Source organism: Scardinius erythrophthalmus (genome assembly GCF_964197995.2).
Source record: "Scardinius erythrophthalmus genome assembly, chromosome: 14".
Classification (NCBI taxonomy): domain Eukaryota; kingdom Metazoa; phylum Chordata; class Actinopteri; order Cypriniformes; family Leuciscidae; genus Scardinius; species Scardinius erythrophthalmus.
In genome coordinates, this window is record NC_138234.1 from 34,635,041 (window position 1) to 34,658,587 (window position 23,547).

Genomic DNA, 23,547 nt, shown 5'->3' on the forward strand with positions numbered 1-23,547 from the left:
AACGCTCAACACGTCAAACCTTGAAGCAGAAGAGCATCTCTGAACGCTCAATACGTCAAACCTTGAAGCAGGAGATCATCTCTGAACACACAACACGTCCAACCTTGAAGCAGACGAGCATCTCTGAACACAACACATCAAACCTTGAAGCAGAAGAGCATCTCTGAACGCTCAACACGTCAAACCTTGAAGCAGAAGAGCATCTCTGAACGCTCAACACATCAAACCTTGAAGAAGAAGAGCATCTCTGAACGCTCAACACATCAAACCTTGAAGAAGAAGAGCATCTCTGAACGCTCAACACACCAAACCTTGAAGCAGGAGAGCATCTCTGAACGCTCAACACACCAAACCTTGAAGCAGAAGAGCATCTCTGAACACTCAACACATCCAACCTTGAAGCAGATCATCTCTGAACGCTCAACACGTCTAACCTTGAAGCAGGAGAGCATCTCTGAACGCTCAACACATCAAACCTTAAAGCAGACGAGCATCTCTGAACACACAACACATCAAACCTTGAAGAAGAAGAGCATCTCTGAACGCTCAACACATCAAACCTTGAAGAAGAAGAGCATCTCTGAACGCTCAACACGTCAAACCTTGAAGAAGAAGAGCATCTCTGAACGCTCAACACACCAAACCTTGAAGCAGAAGAGCATCTCTGAACACACAACACATCCAACCTTGAAGCAGATCATCTCTGAACGCTCAACACGTCAAACCTTGAAGCAGGAGAGCATCTCTGAACGCTCAACACATCAAACCTTAAAGCAGAAGAGCATCTCTGAACACACAACACATCAAACCTTGAAGAAGAAGAGCATCTCTGAACGCTCAACACGTCAAACCTTGGAGCAGAAGAGCATCTCTTAACGCTCAACACGTCAAACCTTGAAGCAGAAGAGCATCTCTGAACGCTCAACACGTCAAACCTTGAAGCAGAAGAGCATCTCTGAACGCTCAACACATCAAACCTTGAAGCAGAAGAGCATCTCTGAACGCTCAATACGTCAAACCTTGAAGCAGGAGATCATCTCTGAACACACAACACGTCCAACCTTGAAGCAGACGAGCATCTCTGAACACAACACATCAAACCTTGAAGCAGAAGAGCATCTCTGAACGCTCAACACGTCAAACCTTGAAGCAGAAGAGCATCTCTGAACGCTCAACACATCAAATCTTAAAGCAGACGAGCATCTCTGAACGCTCAACACATCAAACCTTGAAGAAGAAGAGCATCTCTGAACGCTCAACACGTCTAACCTTGAAGCAGAAGAGCATCTCTGAACGCTCAACACGTCAAACCTTGAAGCAGAAGAGCATCTCTGAACGCTCAATACGTCAAACCTTGAAGCAGGAGATCATCTCTGAACATACAACACGTCCAACCTTGAAGCAGACGAGCATCTCTGAACACAACACACCAAACCTTGAAGCAGAAGAGCATCTCTGAACGCTCAACACATCAAACCTTGAAGCAGAAGAGCATCTCTGAACGCTCAACACATCAAACCTTAAAGCAGAAGAGCATCTCTGAACGCTCAATACGTCAAACCTTGAAGCAGGAGATCATCTCTGAACACACAATACGTCCAACCTTGAAGCAGACGAGCATCTCTGAACACAACACATCAAACCTTGAAGCAGAAGAGCATCTCTGAACGCTCAACACATCAAATCTTAAAGCAGACGAGCATCTCTGAACGCTCAACACATCAAACCTTGAAGAAGAAGAGCATCTCTGAACACACAACACGTCTAACCTTGAAGCAGAAGAGCATCTCTGAACGCTCAACACGTCAAACCTTGAAGCAGAAGAGCATCTCTGAACGCTCAATACGTCAAACCTTGAAGCAGGAGATCATCTCTGAACATACAACACGTCCAACCTTGAAGCAGACGAGCATCTCTGAACACAACACACCAAACCTTGAAGCAGAAGAGCATCTCTGAACGCTCAACACGTCAAACCTTGAAGCAGAAGAGCATCTCTGAACGCTCAACACATCAAACCTTAAAGCAGAAGAGCATCTCTGAACGCTCAACACGTCTAACCTTGAAGCAGGAGAGCATCTCTGAACGCTCAACACACCAAACCTTGAAGCAGAAGAGCATCTCTGAACACACAACACATCAAACCTTGAAGCAGAAGAGCATCTCTGAACGCTCAACACATCAAACCTTGAAGCAGAAGAGCATCTCTGAACACACAACACATCAAACCTTGAAGCAGAAGAGCATCTCTGAACACACAACACATCAAACCTTGAAGCAGAAGAGCATCTCTGAACGCTCAACACATCAAACCTTGAAGCAGAAGAGCATCTCTGAACACACAACACATCAAACCTTAAAGCAGACGAGCATCTCTGAACACACAACACATCAAACCTTGAAGAAGAAGAGCATCTCTGAACGCTCAACACATCAAACCTTGAAGAAGAAGAGCATCTCTGAACGCTCAACACGTCTAACCTTGAAGCAGAAGAGCATCTCTGAACGCTCAACACGTCAAACCTTGAAGCAGAAGAGCATCTCTGAACGCTCAACACATCAAACCTTGAAGAAGAAGAGCATCTCTGAACGCTCAACACGTCAAACCTTGAAGAAGAAGAGCATCTCTGAACGCTCAACACGTCAAACCTTGAAGAAGAAGAGCATCTCTGAACGCTCAACACATCAAACCTTGAAGCAGAAGAGCATCTCTGAACGCTCAACACGTCAAACCTTGAAGCAGGAGAGCATCTCTGAACGCTCAACACGTCAAACCTTGAAGCAGAAGAGCATCTCTGAACGCTCAATACGTCAAACCTTGAAGAAGAAGAGCATCTCTGAACGCTCAACACGTCAAACCTTGAAGAAGAAGAGCATCTCTGAACGCTCAACACGTCAAACCTTGAAGAAGAAGAGCATCTCTGAACGCTCAACACGTCTAACCTTGAAGCAGAAGAGCATCTCTGAACGCTCAACACGTCAAACCTTGAAGCAGAAGAGCATCTCTGAACGCTCAATACGTCAAACCTTGAAGCAGAAGAGCATCTCTGAACGCTCAACACATCAAACCTTGAAGAAGAAGAGCATCTCTGAACGCTCAACACGTCAAACCTTGAAGAAGAAGAGCATCTCTGAACGCTCAACACACCAAACCTTGAAGCAGAAGAGCATCTCTGAACACACAACACATCCAACCTTGAAGCAGATCATCTCTGAACGCTCAACACGTCAAACCTTGAAGCAGGAGAGCATCTCTGAACGCTCAACACATCAAACCTTAAAGCAGAAGAGCATCTCTTAACACACAACACATCAAACCTTGAAGAAGAAGAGCATCTCTGAACGCTCAACACGTCAAACCTTGGAGCAGAAGAGTATCTCTTAACGCTCAACACGTCAAACCTTGAAGCAGAAGAGCATCTCTGAACGCTCAACACGTCAAACCTTGAAGCAGGAGAGCATCTCTGAACGCTCAACACATCAAACCTTGAAGTAGAAGAGCATCTCTGAACGCTCAATACGTCAAACCTTGAAGCAGGAGATCATCTCTGAACACACAACACGTCCAACCTTGAAGCAGACGAGCATCTCTGAACACAACACATCAAACCTTGAAGCAGAAGAGCATCTCTGAACGCTCAACACGTCAAACCTTGAAGCAGAAGAGCATCTCTGAACGCTCAACACATCAAATCTTAAAGCAGACGAGCATCTCTGAACGCTCAACACATCAAACCTTGAAGAAGAAGAGCATCTCTGAACGCTCAACACGTCTAACCTTGAAGCAGAAGAGCATCTCTGAACGCTCAACACGTCAAACCTTGAAGCAGAAGAGCATCTCTGAACGCTCAATACGTCAAACCTTGAAGCAGGAGATCATCTCTGAACATACAACACGTCCAACCTTGAAGCAGACGAGCATCTCTGAACACAACACACCAAACCTTGAAGCAGAAGAGCATCTCTGAACGCTCAACACGTCAAACCTTGAAGCAGAAGAGCATCTCTGAACGCTCAACACATCAAACCTTAAAGCAGAAGAGCATCACTGAACGCTCAACACGTCTAACCTTGAAGCAGGAGAGCATCTCTGAACGCTCAACACACCAAACCTTGAAGCAGAAGAGCATCTCTGAACGCTCAACACACCAAACCTTGAAGCAGAAGAGCATCTCTGAACACACAACACATTAAACCTTAAAGCAGAAGAGCATCTCTGAACGCTCAACACGTCTAACCTTGAAGCAGGAGAGCATCTCTGAACGCTCAACACATCAAACCTTAAAGCAGAAGAGCATCTCTGAACGCTCAATACGTCAAACCTTGAAGCAGGAGATCATCTCTGAACACACAACACGTCCAACCTTGAAGCAGACGAGCATCTCTGAACACAACACATCAAACCTTGAAGCAGAAGAGCATCTCTGAACGCTCAACACATCAAATCTTAAAGCAGACGAGCATCTCTGAACGCTCAACACATCAAACCTTGAAGAAGAAGAGCATCTCTGAACGCTCAACACGTCTAACCTTGAAGCAGAAGAGCATCTCTGAACGCTCAACACGTCAAACCTTGAAGCAGAAGAGCATCTCTGAACGCTCAATACGTCAAACCTTGAAGCAGGAGATCATCTCTGAAGATACAACACGTCCAACCTTGAAGCAGACGAGCATCTCTGAACACAACACACCAAACCTTGAAGCAGAAGAGCATCTCTGAACGCTCAACACGTCAAACCTTGAAGCAGAAGAGCATCTCTGAACGCTCAACACATCAAACCTTAAAGCAGAAGAGCATCTCTGAACGCTCAACACGTCTAACCTTGAAGCAGGAGAGCATCTCTGAACGCTCAACACACCAAACCTTGAAGCAGAAGAGCATCTCTGAACACACAACACATCAAACCTTGAAGCAGAAGAGCATCTCTGAACGCTCAACACATCAAACCTTGAAGCAGAAGAGCATCTCTGAACACACAACACATCAAACCTTGAAGCAGAAGAGCATCTCTGAACACACAACACATCAAACCTTGAAGCAGAAGAGCATCTCTGAATGCTCAACACATCAAACCTTGAAGCAGAAGAGCATCTCTGAACACACAACACATCAAACCTTAAAGCAGACGAGCATCTCTGAACACACAACACATCAAACCTTGAAGAAGAAGAGCATCTCTGAACGCTCAACACATCAAACCTTGAAGAAGAAGAGCATCTCTGAACGCTCAACACGTCTAACCTTGAACCAGAAGAGCATCTCTGAACGCTCAACACGTCAAACCTTGAAGCAGAAGAGCATCTCTGAACGCTCAACACATCAAACCTTGAAGAAGAAGAGCATCTCTGAACGCTCAACACGTCAAACCTTGAAGAAGAAGAGCATCTCTGAACGCTCAACACATCAAACCTTGAAGAAGAAGAGCATCTCTGAACGCTCAACACGTCAAACCTTGAAGAAGAAGAGCATCTCTGAACGCTCAACACATCAAACCTTGAAGCAGAAGAGCATCTCTGAACGCTCAACACGTCAAACCTTGAAGCAGGAGAGCATCTCTGAACGCTCAACACGTCAAACCTTGAAGCAGAAGAGCATCTCTGAACGCTCAATACGTCAAACCTTGAAGAAGAAGAGCATCTCTGAACGCTCAACACGTCAAACCTTGAAGAAGAAGAGCATCTCTGAACGCTCAACACGTCAAACCTTGAAGAAGAAGAGCATCTCTGAACGCTCAACACGTCTAACCTTGAAGCAGAAGAGCATCTCTGAACGCTCAACACGTCAAACCTTGAAGCAGAAGAGCATCTCTGAACGCTCAATACGTCAAACCTTGAAGCAGAAGAGCATCTCTGAACGCTCAACACGTCAAACCTTGAAGCAGAAGAGCATCTCTGAACGCTCAACACGTCAAACCTTGAAGCAGACGAGCATCTCTGAACGCTCAACACATCAAACCTTGAAGAAGAAGAGCATCTCTGAACGCTCAACACGTCTAACCTTGAAGCAGAAGAGCATCTCTGAACGCTCAACACGTCAAACCTTGAAGCAGAAGAGCATCTCTGAACGCTCAATACGTCAAACCTTGAAGCAGGAGATCATCTCTGAACATACAACACGTCCAACCTTGAAGCAGACGAGCATCTCTGAACACAACACACCAAACCTTGAAGCAGAAGAGCATCTCTGAACGCTCAACACGTCAAACCTTGAAGCAGAAGAGCATCTCTGAACGCTCAACACATCAAACCTTAAAGCAGAAGAGCATCTCTGAACGCTCAACACGTCTAACCTTGAAGCAGGAGAGCATCTCTGAAGGCTTAACACACCAAACCTTGAAGCAGAAGAGCATCTCTGAACACACAACACATCAAACCTTGAAGCAGAAGAGCATCTCTGAACACACAACACATCAAACCTTGAAGAAGAAGAGCATCTCTGAACGCTCAACACATCAAACCTTGAAGCAGAAGAGCATCTCTGAACACACAACACATCAAACCTTGAAGCAGAAGAGCATCTCTGAACACACAACACATCAAACCTTGAAGAAGAAGAGCATCTCTGAACGCTCAACACATCAAACCTTGAAGCAGAAGAGCATCTCTGAATGCTCAACACATCAAACCTTGAAGCAGAAGAGCATCTCTGAACACACAACACATCAAACCTTAAAGCAGACGAGCATCTCTGAACACACAACACATCAAACCTTGAAGAAGAAGAGCATCTCTGAACGCTCAACACATCAAACCTTGAAGAAGAAGAGCATCTCTGAACGCTCAACACGTCTAACCTTGAAGCAGAAGAGCATCTCTGAACGCTCAACACGTCAAACCTTGAAGCAGAAGAGCATCTCTGAACGCTCAACACATCAAACCTTGAAGAAGAAGAGCATCTCTGAGCGCTCAACACGTCAAACCTTGAAGAAGAAGAGCATCTCTGAACGCTCAACACATCAAACCTTGAAGAAGAAGAGCATCTCTGAACGCTCAACACGTCAAACCTTGAAGAAGAAGAGCATCTCTGAACGCTCAACACATCAAACCTTGAAGCAGAAGAGCATCTCTGAACGCTCAACACGTCAAACCTTGAAGCAGAAGAGCATCTCTGAACGCTCAACACATCAAACCTTGAAGCAGAAGAGCATCTCTGAACGCTCAATACGTCAAACCTTGAAGAAGAAGAGCATCTCTGAACGCTCAACACGTCAAACCTTGAAGAAGAAGAGCATCTCTGAACGCTCAACACATCAAACTTTGAAGAAGAAGAGCATCTCTGAACGCTCAACACGTCTAACCTTGAAGCAGAAGAGCATCTCTGAACGCTCAACACGTCAAACCTTGAAGCAGAAGAGCATCTCTGAACGCTCAATACGTCAAACCTTGAAGTAGAAGAGCATCTTTGAACGCTCAATACGTCAAACCTTGAAGCAGGAGAGCATCTCTGAACGCTCAACACATCAAACCTTGAAGCAGGAGATCATCTCTGAACACACAACACGTCCAACCTTGAAGCAGACGAGCATCTCTGAACACAACACATCAAACCTTGAAGCAGAAGAGCATCTCTGAACGCTCAACACGTCAAACCTTGAAGCAGAAGAGCATCTCTGAACGCTCAACACATCAAACCTTAAAGCAGACGAGCATCTCTGAACACACAACACATCAAACCTTGAAGAAGAAGAGCATCTCTGAACGCTCAACACATCAAACCTTGAAGAAGAAGAGCATCTCTGAACGCTCAACACGTCAAACCTTGAAGCAGGAGAGCATCTCTGAACGCTCAACACATCAAACCTTGAAGCAGAAGAGCATCTCTGAACACACAACACATCAAACCTTGAAGCAGAGCATCTCTGAACACTCAACATGTCAAACCTTGAAGCAGTAGAGCATTTCTGAACGCTCAACACGTCAAACCTTGAAGCAGGAGAGCATCTCTGAACGCTCAACACGTCAAACCTTGAAGCAGAAGAGCATCTCTGAACGCTCAACACGTCAAACCTTGAAGCAGAAGAGCATCTCTGAACGCTCAACACGTCAAACCTTGAAGCAGGAGAGCATCTCTGAACACACAACACATCAAACCTTGAAGCAGAAGAGCATCTCTGAACGCTCAACACGTCAAACCTTGAAGAAGAAGAGCATCTCTGAACGCTCAACACATCAAACCTTGAAGCAGAAGAGCATCTCTGAACACACAACACATCAAACCTTGAAGCAGAAGAGCATCTCTGAACGCTCAACACATCAAACCTTGAAGCAGAAGAGCATCTCTGAACGCTCAACACGTCAAACCTTGAAGCAGAAGAGCATCTCTGAACGCTCAACACGTCTAACCTTGAAGCAGGAGATCATCTCTGAACACACAACACGTCCAACCTTGAAGCAGACGAGCATCTCTGAACACAACACATCAAACCTTGAAGCAGAAGAGCATCTCTGAACTCTCAACACATCAAACCTTAAAGCAGACGAGCATCTCTGAACACACAACACATCAAACCTTGAAGAAGAAGAGCATCTCTGAACGCTCAACACGTCTAACCTTGAAGCAGAAGAGCATCTCTGAACGCTCAATACGTCAAACCTTGAAGCAGAAGAGCATCTCTGAACGCTCAATACGTCAAACCTTGAAGCAGGAGATCATCTCTGAACACACAACACGTCCAACCTTGAAGCAGACGAGCATCTCTGAACACAACACATCAAACCTTGAAGCAGAAGAGCATCTCTGAACGCTCAACACATCAAACCTTAAAGCAGAAGAGCATCTCTGAACGCTCAACACGTCAAACCTTGAAGCAGAAGAGCATCTCTGAACACACAACACATCAAACCTTGAAGCAGAAGAGCATCTCTGAACACACAACACATCAAACCTTGAAGCAGAAGAGCATCTCTGAACACACAACACATCAAACCTTGAAGCAGAAGAGCATCTCTGAACACACAACACATCAAACCTTGAAGCAGAAGAGCATCTCTGAACGCTCAACACATCAAACCTTGAAGCAGAAGAGCATCTCTGAACACACAACACATCAAACCTTAAAGCAGACGAGCATCTCTGAACACACAACACATCAAACCTTGAAGAAGAAGAGTATCTCTTAACGCTCAACACATCAAACCTTGAAGAAGAGCATCTCTGAACACACAACACATCAAACCTTAAAGCAGACGAGCATCTCTGAACACACAACACATCAAACCTTGAAGAAGAAGAGCATCTCTGAACACACAACACGTCTAACCTTGAAGCAGAAGAGCATCTCTGAACGCTCAACACATCAAACCTTGAAGAAGAAGAGTATCTCTGAACGCTCAACACATCAAACCTTGAAGAAGAAGAGCATCTCTGAACACACAACACGTCTAACCTTGAAGCAGAAGAGCATCTCTGAACACACAACACATCAAACCTTGAAGAAGAAGAGTATCTCTGAACGCTCAACACATCAAACCTTGAAGAAGAAGAGCATCTCTGAACGCTCAACACGTCTAACCTTGAAGCAGAAGAGCATCTCTGAACGCTCAACACGTCAAACCTTGAAGCAGAAGAGCATCTCTGAACGCTCAATACGTCAAACCTTGAAGCAGAAGAGCATCTCTGAACACACAACACATCTAACCTTGAAGCAGGAGCATAGGCGCCGATTTATGTTTTCCTCCGTGGGTGCTCATGGGCGTACGCCCTTAAAAAAAAAAAAAAAAAAAAATAGTCAATTTTTTTGCACTTCAGAACCTTTGGAAATGGACAGCGGCCGACACTTAACAGTGTTAAATTTGAAAAATACTGTTCGATAGAACTGCTTGGTTTGTTACCACAGTAACAGTTATCTGCGTTCTTCCTCCGCGATAAAGTTCCACATTTGCGGCTATCCAACACGAAAATGCATGCAGCAAAGCCTTTCACAACATTGTTTTCTTCAGTTTTGTCGACAACTTTACCATCTAGCTATTCTTTTCTTCAACTCCTCAGCATCCATCTCGACAACTGCAAGCAGATCGCGTGCGCGCGCGGTTATGATGACTTTTTAAAAGTTGGGAGGGCGTGGGCACAAATAAACTGATGTGGATTTTAAATTATTATTTTTTTTTACTTGAAATACGGGCATATTTTTGTAGATGTGTTCCTAAAGATGTGCATATATTTGTACGTTTGCACATGATTGTTTTAAACCCATGTTTAGACCCGTGTTTCCCCCGTGTCCGACCCGACCCGCACCAGTTTGAGCAAAATTTGCGGGTAGGCTACCCGAACCCGCGCAGGACTCTGTCACACAAGTCCACACAGTAAAAATTAGATTTGTTAACTCACCATTGCGGTTAATTCTTCAGAAGGAACAGAATTAAAAGAACTGCGCTGTAGCTGCGTACAGAGCAGGGTCACTAAAGAGGCTTTTCATCCGAGAAACGCTGTGATTGGTGGATAGGATATGGAGCAGGCGATACCATAGATATCTATGGGCGATACTACTCGACTGACTGCGACATAACCAATCACAGTGTGACAGACGCTTCACATATCACCGACTGCAATGATTAATTTTAAATGAATGTAGACAGAGCGCCTACTGGCAGTCTGGCACACGTGGGTGCTCGGTATTTTCCGTGGGTGCTCGGTATTTTCCGTGGGTGCTCGAGCCCCGGAGCACCCACGGTATCGGCGCCTATGAGCAGGAGAGCATCTCTGAACGCTCAACACACCAAACCTTGAAGCAGAAGAGCATCTCTGAACACACAACACATCAAACCTTGAAGAAGAAGAGCATCTCTGAACGCTCAACACGTCTAACCTTGAAGCAGAAGAGCATCTCTGAACGCTCAATACGTCAAACCTTGAAGCAGAAGAGCATCTCTGAACGCTCAACACGTCAAACCTTGAAGCAGAACAGCATCTCTGAACACACAACACATCAAACCTTGAAGCAGAAGAGCATCTCTGAACACACAACACATCAAACCTTGAAGCAGAAGAGCATCTCTGAACACACAACACATCAAACCTTGAAGAAGAAGAGCATCTCTGAACGCTCAACACGTCAAACCTTGAAGCAGAAGAGCATCTCTGAACGCTCAACACGTCCAACCTTGAAGCAGAAGAGCATCTCTGAACGCTCAACATGTCAAACCTTGAAGCAGAAGAGCATCTCTGAACACACAACACGTCCAACCTTGAAGCAGAAGAGCATCTCTGAACGCTCAACATGTCAAACCTTGAAGCAGAAGAGCATCTCTGAACACACAACACATCAAACCTTTTTTCGGAACCATTGGCCTACAGCAGCAGAAGACACACACTGTCAGCTCAGAACAGTAAAATGAGGCTACAATTCACACTGACTCTCCAAAACTGGTTCCCTGGCCTGATGTGTCTCGATTTCTGCTGCAACATTCAGATGGCCGGGTCAAAAATTAGTGTAAACATCATGAAAGCATCTTGCCTTGTATAAGTGGTTCAGGATGCTGGTGGCTTAATAGTGTATTGGATATTTTCTTGGCACACTTAGTATCAATTGAGCATTGTTTAAACACCACAGTCTACCTGAGTATTGTTGCTGACTGTGTCCACCCCTTTATGACCACAGTGTATCATCTTCTGATGGATACTTCCAGCAGGATAACAGGCCATGTCACAAAAGCTCAAATCTTCTCAAACTGGTTTCTCGAGCATGACAGTGAGTTCACTAAACTCAAATGGCCTCCACAGTCACCAGATCTCAACACAATAGAGCAGCTTTAGGATGTGGTGGCACGGGAGATTCACATCATGAATGAGCAGCCAACAAATATGCACTTTTGACTGTGCTTTTTATATTTTTTATATCTTTTAAAGATATTAAAGGCAAAAGGCTTATTTAGATGTCAAAATTGTTATATTGGTTATGTTGTGTAAAACGTTCCTACCAGACAAGTTATAAGGAAAATTATAAATTATAAGGAAACGCCAGTAGTTTTTTTATGCTTGGTTTGTAGGGAATTCCAAACCTGCGCGCATATATTCAAACGCACATAACTATAGAACCCATTTTTAATGCGCATGTGACCGCCATCAGCGTTTCTCACAGGTTCACGTTTAAAGTCTGTGTAGAGAGAATGGTGTAATCTTAGCGGCCCCTAATTTAATAACAAATGACCGTTGCGACGGAAGCGGAATCAAAACTAACTTTAGATGGAAAATAACTTCATTAAAGAACCGCTATAAAGCCAAAACAATCTCTGTTACCTTAAATTATACGTTTATCTCTGTAAAGCTGCTTTGAAACAATCTACATTGTTAAAAGCGCTATATAAATGAAGATGACTTGACTTGACTTGACAGTTTTTTTGTTTTTTTTTTCATAATATTTTGATCACAACTGACAGCAGATGAGAAGTCCTACTGTGTGTCGCGTCTTTCCCCAGTTGGTCTGAACATCTGCGCAAATCATAACAGTGTTGAAACCTCAAGCGAACACTAACACATGTCTGTAATGCTTCTATTTTGGGTTCATTAATCCACTTTCTGTCTTTTTTCTCTTAATCCACATATTGAGTTACCTGTTTGCCCTCAAAATATCGTGTTTATGAAGTGTGAGAAACAAAAGTACCTAATTTGAATAAATGGTAAGAGAATGTTAAGCAGCCTTCTCTAGAAGAGAGGAAGGTGCTAACAATAACTGGCTTGTTTGAGTATAACATCAAAGGTCCACAATGACACTGTCATTTCCTGGAGTAAATGTGAGTGCATATAAAACATGCAAAAAGTCCATTCGACATAGTCAAGGAAGGACTGAACCATCCCTAGAGACTTTAATGTGGGCTCTTTTGACATGGGCCAATAATTCAGGACACTCAAGCAAATGTAGAGCAACATGTTAAAATCCATTCAGATCTAATGGACTGCTAGGTTGTTTATAACAATCACCCAGGACACCCTAGCAAATGCAATGCAATGCTACCCCCTCTTAGCTATGGCAGTTTCAAAGCAAACACCACTCACATTTTCTTCAGTAAATGTAGTTTAACTAAAGTGACTAATGTGTTTTATTTGGCAGTGCTTTGCTATCTAACTGTCCACACGTGTAAACCCAACAGTTCTGACGACAGCACTGTTTCTCCAGCTTCCTGCATGGTGCGCTACACAAACAAGACAAAAAACAGCACTGAAAAACAGGAATTATTTAATCTAACTTCAGCTGTGTCCCACAATCCTCTCTTCCTTTCGTTCTCCCTCCATTTCCTGCTGTATTCTGGCTGTCATGGTCTGTCCATGTGCATCCTGTGCTTCAGGGGGATTTTTCCTGTATCCCCCCCAATCCCCCACCTTTGACCTGAAAATGGACCGTATTTGGACCATAAGTCCCTCTGTTTCTGTCTCCTAAAACAACAACTCCTTTGCCACCAGTTTTTGGCAGACAAGTGTGCCCAACAGATTTCAGTATATTGTCCAATCTGACTTACGGCCTCTTGGGAATGAGGAAGTCCAATGAATTTTTTATTTGTTAATGATGGACGAAACTGGGCTTGTCTTAGCAGATCCCAAAGCAAGGTTTCAGAGTTACTAGATCAGGAGATGTCAAGGTAGGGTAAGAATGGCAGTGTCCTTTTAGCGGAAACTGTCCTGCTTACAGAGCGTTGTGCTCTTTGGAACAGAATTCCTGGTGAGGTTAGACTTGTCCACAGGGGACGAGCCCTCTGGACATGTTTTTATGACTCAAGCTGAGCTCGGCATGATGGAGTACCAAACATCTGAATCCTCAGCTGTGTTGTACCTTACATTTGCAGATTTCCTGCAGGCCTTGGCATTGTGACAACCCTACAGACAAAAGCTAGAAAAAAAAATGTAATTCAACATGTGATTCTGAACATTTATGTAAAACCTTTATTTAAATATTAAGGGCAGTTTCATCTTCCAAAAAAGTGTTATAGTAAGAATGGAATCACAATTTAGAGATTTTCACCCTGCACTTAATCTCAGGATATTATCATTCCAAACCTCGCATTGAACCCCAGGTAAAGGAACATTTCACACTTGTAATTCAGAAGTGGGGTTAGCAATGCTTTTTACCCAGGGTAATGAAACCCTGCTCAGGAACTGAGTTAGCACCGATTTTAACCCAGGGTAATGAAACCCTGCTCTGGAGCAGAGTTAGCTCCGCTTTTAACCCAGGGTAATGAATCCCTGCTCCAGAACTGAGTTAGCACCGCTTTAACCCAGGGTAATGAAACCCTGCTCTGGAGCAGAGTTAGCACCGCTTTAACCCAGGGTAATGAAACCCTGCTCTGGAGCAGAGTTAACACCGCTTTAACCCAGGGTAATGAAACCCTGCTCTGGAGCAGAGTTAACACCGCTTTAACCCAGGGTAATGAAACCCTGCTCTGGAGCAGAGTTAGCACCGCTTTAACCCAGGGTAATGAAACCCTGCTCTGGAGCAGAGTTAACACCGCTTTAACCCAGGGTAATGAAACCCTGCTCTGGAGCAGAGTTAACACCGCTTTAACCCAGGGTAATGAAACCCTGCTCTGGAGCAGAGTTAGCACCGCTTTAACCCAGGGTAATGAAACCCTGCTCTGGAGCAGAGTTAACACCGCTTTAACCCAGGGTAATGAAACCCTGCTCTGGAGCAGAGTTAACACCGCTTTAACCCAGGGTAATGAAACCCTGCTCTGGAGCAGAGTTAGCACCGCTTTAACCCAGGGTAATGAAACCCTGCTCTGGAGCAGAGATAGCTCTGCTTTTAACCCAGGATAATGAAACCCTGCTCTGGAACTGAGTTAGCATCGCTTTAACCCAGGGTAATGAAACCCTGCTCTGGAACTGAGTTAGCAACGCTTTTTACCCAGGGTAATGAAACCCTGCTCTGGAACTGAGTTAGCACCGCTTTTAACCCAGGGTAATGAAACCCTGCTCTGGAGCAGAGTTAGCAGCGCTTTTAACCCAGGGTAATGAAACCCTGCTCTGGAACTGAGTTAGCACCGCTTTTTACCCAGGGTAATGAAACCCTGCTCTGGAACTGAGTTAGCACCGCTTTTAACCCAGGGTAATGAAACCCTGCTCTGGAGCAGAGTTAGCAGCGCTTTTAACCCAGGGTAATGAAACCCTGCTCAGGAACTGAGTTAGCACCGATTTTAACCCAGGATAATGAAACCCTGCTCTGGAGCAGAGTTAGCTCCGCTTTTAACCCAGGGTAATGAATCCCTGCTCCAGAACTGAGTTAGCACCGCTTTAACCCAGGGTAATGAAACCCTGCTCTGGAGCAGAGTTAACACCGCTTTAACCCAGGGTAATGAAACCCTGCTCTGGAGCAGAGTTAGCACCGCTTTAACCCAGGGTAATGAAACCCTGCTCTGGAGCAGAGTTAACACCGCTTTAACCCAGGGTAATGAAACCCTGCTCTGGAGCAGAGTTAGCACCGCTTTAACCCAGGGTAATGAAACCCTGCTCTGGAGCAGAGTTAACACCGCTTTAACCCAGGGTAATGAAACCCTGCTCTGGAGCAGAGTTAACACCGCTTTAACCCAGGGTAATGAAACCCTGCTCTGGAGCAGAGTTAACACCGCTTTAACCCAGGGTAATGAAACCCTGCTCTGGAGCAGAGTTAGCACCGCTTTAACCCAGGGTAATGAAACCCTGCTCTGGAGCAGAGTTAACACCGCTTTAACCCAGGGTAATGAAACCCTGCTCTGGAGCAGAGTTAGCTCCGCTTTTAACCCAGGATAATGAAACCCTGCTCTGGAACTGAGTTAGCATCGCTTTAACCCAGGGTAATGAAACCCTGCTCTGGAACTGAGTTAGCACTGCTTTTGCCATGTTAACCCCGCATCGGTGTGCCAAACTTGTACAATGTGAAACAATGCGGTGTTAGAATGTTATTACTAGATGCTTAGCAACAGACAACCAATCGCATGCCTTATATTCAAGCGTTTTGCACAGTGAAGGAAACACGGCACGTTGTATAAACAGTAATGTACTAACGTACTATATACAGTATGTACAGTAATGTAGTATAGTAATCACTGTAAAGCTGCTTGTCACTGTAAAGCTACTTTAAAACAAAATATTATATAAAGCACTAAATGAATAGAGGTGACTTGACTTAATGTCAGCATTAGATGGGAAATAATATCAAATGGTGACAAAAGGAGTGACAATTGGGGTGAAGAATAGATTTTTTCATTCTTACCTTTATTGTCTGAAAAGAGCATTCTGGGGCCGGTTGCATAAACATAGCCATTATGTTGTAAGTTTTAGTATGATCCACTAGTAGTTAGTCAGGGGCAGTCAGTTTTACTTTTCTGTATGAAATTAGGCCAATCTATGTTTTTATGTAACTGATTTTAAAAAAGTCTTGTAAGACTAGTCTTAGCGATTGATGCAACCAGCCCCAGGTTAAACTTGATAGTACAGTCGGCAATACATAATATGGGTATTCACAAAGCCTTTATGTAAACATATCATCTCTGGTTACGCACATAACCTCTGTTCCCTAGATGAGGGAATGAGACATTGCGTTTGCTAATGCTTATGGGGAAACGCATGCAGCGTTTGTCCAGTCAGTGACAGCAAATTAGGATGTTAACCCAGGGTTTAGAAATGTACAATGTTAACCCCAAGGTCAATTTTGTGCAGTGTGAAATGTGAAGCAAGATAACCCAGGGATCTGTTTACCTGGGGTGTAGCATGGCCCAGTGTTAACTGTGTAAAGTGTGAGAAACACTCTTATGTTGTTTCAAACCTGGATGTTTAATGGTCAATGAATCATTTCACTCACACTATAGTACAGCTATCATGTGAAACTTATGTGAAATTACTTGTTACTTGTATTCTACATTTTTTGACATATTCTTTGAAGTGCCTTGGTGTACAATTAAACCAACATGGTACATGAATCATGTCATAAAATCTCTGTATCGTCTGCCTCAAAGGTTCACTAGGTAGTGTGCATGTGCCAAATGTGTCAGTCAGTGCTCATGGTCAGTGGAGTGTGCTTTGAAGGGCTTTGAACTGTGCACTAAACGGATGTGGAATATGGAAAATGTAAGAAAAGAGACTTCCCATGTCCGCGTTGCACTCCGGCTCATCCATGTCAATGTAACACAGATGTCTTCGTCAGCAGAGTCCACCTTTTTACTACACACACCATCCTCTTGTGGCAAGGACTTGTGCACGGACTACAATGTATGCACCAGTGATTTGAGCGTTTGGTCCACTAGGTTGTCCATATGCACTGGACAGAGCAGAATGATGAAAGTATATACGTCCGTCTTCCACTCTGGCTCAGGAACGGTCCACGTGACTGCTGATTTGTGCACAACATTTGCATGCAACCCTATGAAACCCACACTGAATGCACCAATCCCAGCTTACGGTCAGTGGAGTAGTGTACCTTGAATGGCTTCTACACTCAACTGTTCACTAGATGGAGTGGAACGTGGAAAATATACTATAGGATACTTCCCATGTCCGTGTTTCGCTCCGGCTCTCGGACAGTCTACAAGACCCAAATTTCATCATCATTACAGTCCGCTGATGTCCACACACACCATCCACATGCAACACTGATTCTGTATCATCGTGTACAACAGTGCATGCACGAGTGATTTAAACGGCTGAAAACAAAGGCTCACTAAGTAGTGCGTTACGTATGCACTGAACAATGGAGTGTACTTTGAGTGTCTTCCACACTCAACCGTGCGCTAGGATGAGCCGTATAAGTGACCTGACTTGGAGCACTTTACATAGGCTGCAACTCTTTGTCATACAAATAGTGTATCGACCAACATTTTGTTTTTCCAAGAAGTTAATCGCAGTGCATTCTGGGAAAAACAGACAATTCTGCTTTAGATTTAGGCTTTTAGGCTTAATGTTGCTTGACTGTAGGACATCTGTCTCTGAAATGTGGGTGAAATCACTTTTTTCCATTCCACTGCGCTACTTTAGTTGATTTTTCAATGTATGACCGTTGCGCTTGAGTCTCGCGTCTCATGCATGACACGGCACTCTAAAAACACGGCACTCAAGTCAAAATAAGTTCAACTTTTAAAGGCACACTATGCAGGATTTGTACCTCAATATAACAGCTTCGAAGTCATTTCGATTGGTAAACAAACTCGTAGTAGGGCGAATCATCCCGATAATCCTCTCAAACTTACAAACATCATCTCAAACTTATATTGCTGGTTTTGCCAGCGGCGAATAACGTTTTTCCCCGCTGGCAAAACCAGCAATATAAGTTTGAGAGGTGGCGCCCCCGACAAATCTCGCTAGAATCACGACTTGTTTTACGGCATGACGTCACATACATCAACAACTCTATGGAAGACACACGCATTTCAGACGTGAATCATGGCAGAGCCGACGAAGAAAGGGCGGTCGGAAGAGTCAAGGAAAAGAAAACGAGAAACGTATTTACGACAGTAACAAGGTATCTGACGTGGGTACCTGGGGGGGAGGCAATTGAGAGGGAGGACAATCCCGCCCACACTGATTGATTGGTTGACTTACCGAAACAGGCCAATCAGGATGTTCTCTGTCTTACATGCTTCATGAGGCACACACGCCCACTAGCACACACACACAAGGTCTCTCGCTCCCTCTCCCTCTCTGCCGTGCGCGCGCTGATCACGGTTTGGAACACAGTCTCTGTCTCGCATGCACGCTCTTGCTCGCGCGCTCTAGATTCCGGGAGATTTTAACTAATTTGCGGGCATCAGGGAGCCGCTACCAATATGCGGGAGACTCCCGAACTTGCGGGAGACTTGGAATGTAGGGGAGAGTGGGGTGATTTTGTTCGTTCGTTCGTTTATTTATTTATATAGCACCTTACAGACTACCACCGTAGTTCCAAGGTGCTGTACATTGCAATAAAATCAACAGGACAGGAAAAAGACATAAAACATCCATGTACAAAGTGCTAAAAAGCCAGAGAATACAGATACGGTTTTAAACGACCCTTAAAAACATTAAGATTCAAGGAAGATCTAACGTCCAATGGTAGATTGTTCCACAATCTAGGTCCAGCAACAGCGAAAGCACGATCACCTTTCGTTTTAAGACGTGTACGGGGAATCGTTAAGAGAAACTTGTTTACTGATCTTAGTCTTGCACCTGCGCTATAGGGCTTGATGAGCTCAGCCAAGTATTCTGGCGCCATTCCGTGTAGTGCTTTAAAAACATATATCAGGATCTTATACTGTATCCTAAATTGTATTGGTAGCCAACCTAACACAGATAGAAGGGGAGTAACATGGTCTGTTTTCCCAGCATTCATCAACAGCTTTGCAGCAGCATTTTGTACTAGCTGCAGGCGGGCGATGTGCGTTTGACTGGTTCCAACATACAGTGCACTACAGTAATCTAGACGTGAAAAAATATATGCGTGAACAACTTTTTCCAAGTCGCTGGCTGAGAGAATTGGTTTCAGTTTTGCTATTGCTCTTAAATAAAAGAAGCAATTGCGTACTACTGTCTTTATCTGTCGATCAAAAATTAAGGAAGAATCAAAAATGACTCCCAAATTCTTTACTTGATCCTGCAAGTATCCCTTCCATAGGCCCAATTGATCGATTAACATTTGGCTATCAGCTGTGCGACCAAAAATAATAATTTCTGTTTTGTTTTCGTTCAGTTGGACGAGATTTTCAGCCATCCACAGCTTTACTTCCTCCAGACATCTAAGGAGAATGGCATTTGAATCCTTACCACCGGATCTCAAAGGCACATAGACTTGAGTGTCATCTGCATACAGATGGTAAGAGATGCCATACTTCTTAAAAATCATTCCCAGCGGGAGCATATACAGTGAAAACAAAGTGGGACCTAAGATGGACCCTTGTGGGACCCCACAGCAAATAGGTGACGGTGCAGAGTAGTTGTTACCAACCTTCACTAAAAAGGATCTACAGTCCAAATAAGAGGCAAACCAATTTAGGACAGTCCCCTGAATACCAACAAACTGCTTTAAACGAGTCAGAAGAATCCGGTGATCAATGGTGTCGAAGGCTGCTGACAAATCCAATAAAATTAATGCTGCATGATTACCTACATCTGTAATTAAAAAAAGATCATTAACAACCCTTAAAAGGGCTGATTCTGTACTGTGACCACCCCTAAAGCCGGATTGAAATTTATCCGAGATATTGTTCTTTGTTAGGAAAGTGGATATTTGTTTAAGCACAACTTTTTCAAGTATCTTGGACAAGCCAGGCAATTTTGAAATCGGCCGATAATTTTTTAGATCATAAGGATCCAGATTTGTTTTTTTAAGATAGGGCTCAACAATAGCTTGCTTAAGGCAAAGTGGTACGATGCCATTCTGTAAACTGCTATTAATAATAGATAAAATACTTGGGCTGACTATATCAACACCTTCCTTGAGAATGGACAACGCAACTGCATCAGAGGGACAAAATGATCGCTTTAAGTGAAGAATGACATTTCTAATATCAGAAATTGATACTAGTTCAAACTGACTAAAAGAAACCATCTCAGTTAAATCTGTTAACACTGGGTTAGCAACCATGGATGAAAAACTTCCCCTGATGGCATTTATTTTCTCGACAAAAAATTTCAAAAAAGAATCACACGTAGCCGATGCTACAGTAAGACAGATCAGTCTATTGATAACAGCAAAAAGTTCACGTGGTGGATTTTTAGCAATCACATCAGACAAGTAACATGCTCTAGAATCATTCACAGCTTTTTGGTATTTTGTCAGACTTTCCCTTAACATTTGTAAGGACACCTGCAACCTATCTTTCCTCCATCTCCTTTCTGTTCTTCTACATTCCCGCCTAAGAGCCCGAGTCTGTTCGTTTAGCCAAGGTTGTGTTTTGTTTTTTCTTTCCTTTGTTTTATATGGAGCAACAGAGTCCATGATATACATACAAACAGAATTAAACTTTGTAGTCAACTCATCTGGATCGACTGAGGGGGGTGCTGACTCGATACCAGGGATTTGTGGAGAGGCAATAAAATAATTTAAGAATTCTGATACTGTAAATGGGGTGAGTATACGGGAATATACCACCGACATAGGAGCAGAAGGACATACACTTGGGAGATTCACATTAAATACCACTGGACAATGATCAGAAAAGCTATGTGGGATAATATTAAGATCACAGATCGAGATTCCTAAAGACAGAACAAGATCGAGAGAGTGACCAAGTTCATGTGTACCACTCCTAACAGATTGAAACAAATTAAAAGAGTCCAACATTCCTAGGAATTCGGCAACCATAGGTTTTCCTGGGCAACAAACATGAACATTAAAATCATAAAAGATTTGTGCCAGGGGGGGGAAGTAGTTCCACCCTTGTTTCTGGAAAACCATAAAAGAAATTGGTCATGTGACCACATCATTTTGAAAAGCAATCACTTTTACTCGTCCTCCAAAGAAGAGAGACACATGGCATGAGAGTTTTAGTGCAAAAAACTGTTTTCCCTTTCAAAGAAAAATTTCTATGATTAAGGTTTTTTGATTGTAGTGTCTGAACAATTATAGACAAGTTTGAAAACATTTCACACATGTTTTAGTGCTTTAGTAGGCTACACCATGAGTCTATACAGTTAGCATGATGTTAGCTCTTTACTGCTGGATCATGCTAGTTTTTTGGGTCTGGGGTGATTTGTGCCAAAGGGCTTGGGTTAAGTTGTGCCAGATCCAGACCACCTAGACCTACATACTCACAGGGGATCATCTGGAGAAGTGAGGAGATGGACATGCCTCATCAGTGTTTGACTTGGGCCTGCCTGCTATTTGTTTAATTTAGCTAACACTGATTTCAGTTTTGAGTTTGCACTATGTTATTAAAGAGAAGTTTTATTCCGGTTTTAAGTGGCCTATGTCACAATAGGATGTTTAGAAATTAGCCTAGTCACTTTATTCTTATATGTTACATAATTGGCAGACAGCGCTATGCCAACAGGCATCTATTGCCAAAGCCTTTTTGCCTGAAATGATTCACAAATATCATATATTGTGTTGCTATGGTGCTCTAAATGGTTGCTAGGGCGTAGCTTGATAGCTTCACAATGATCCTGAGAGACTGATTGGTCGTCTGAGTAAAATGAGCCCGCCCCCTTGTCTCTGTGACACTGTGATCCAGAGTTATGTTCAATACAAAATCCCTATGCAATTGACCATAGTAGGAAAAACGCATGCTATGGTATTCCAGGGTGACAATATCTAAATAGACCTTAAGTGAGTCATTTTGTATTGAATTTATCTTGCTTTCATATAGCATTACGGTTCATAACATTAAAATGTTCTGTTTTACTTCAGAAATCACTGGCACAATTTACCCCCAATGTATTCCCCCAAAGGCACAACTTCCCCCGCACCAGGGGCAAGTTGTGCCATGAGACCACTTTTTTCCCAAAAGCTATATTTCTGAAACTATTTATTTCAGATCCAAAGTTATTGTTCTCAAGGATGCACAACATCCTGAAATACATGTACATCCTTAAGTTGAAGGCATTACTGTCATGGCCTCACTTTAAAGTCACTTTGAGTAAAAACTGGCACAACTCACCCCACTCTCCCCTATGCCTTAACAAGATAGGCCTAACACACGTATGTAATGTTAGGCAAGATACCACACTGAGCAGAAAACGGAAAAAACAAATAGCATGTCTATAGCCCAGAAATAGACGTACATTTGTCAGAGTAGAAGTAGCTTATACTAAATGTCTGGTCAGAATAGAACATTTGAATATGCGTATAACTATTGACTATATGATTTTAACGATGCAATAGACAAAAAGCATAAATGGATCAATAGAATAATGTTTGAAAGGATTTTCTACGCTTTTTTTTTTCTTATACACCACGTTTCACAAGATTTCATTTTTAATATGAATGAGTATGAATGAATAATTTTTTACTTTTTAGTTGCATTTGTTTGGTTCTTTGTTCATCCTCAAACAATTATTTTATTTTTATAATTAAGAGGTTTTCACAAGAGTTAACTGTACACTACAGACATTAAACTTTGCTGAAATTAAACGTCATTACCTGGAAGTGTTCTGTTAACTCTGCTAAACTATAATTAGGCTAAATATATAAAAACGAAATAGAAATGTGTTCACAAAATAAAAACTAAACTAAAACTAACAAAACCATTAATGAAACTAACTAAAACTAAACGGAAATTTGAAAAGGATATTAAAATAAAATAATGATAATAAATTATAACCTTGGTGTGTGTGTGTGTGTGTGTGTGTGTGTGTGTGTGTGTGTGTGTGTGTGTGTGTGTGTGTGTGTGTGTGTGTGTGTGTGTGTGTGTGTGTGTGTGTGTGTGTGTGTGTGTGTGTGTGTGTGTGTGTGTGTGTGTGTGTGTGTGTGTGTGTGTGTGTGTGTGTGTGTGTGTGTGTGTGTGTGTGTGTGTGTGTGTGTGTGTGTGTGTGTGTGTGTGCTTACGTCAGCCAGAGACTGCTCAGGAAGGACCAGAGGAAGGCATCCATGTTGTATTAGTGCAAATGCCAAATGTTATCTTCTTCCTTTGTGAAACACAGACCAAAGGCTTCCAGATGACCCAGATGTCTGTAGTTTG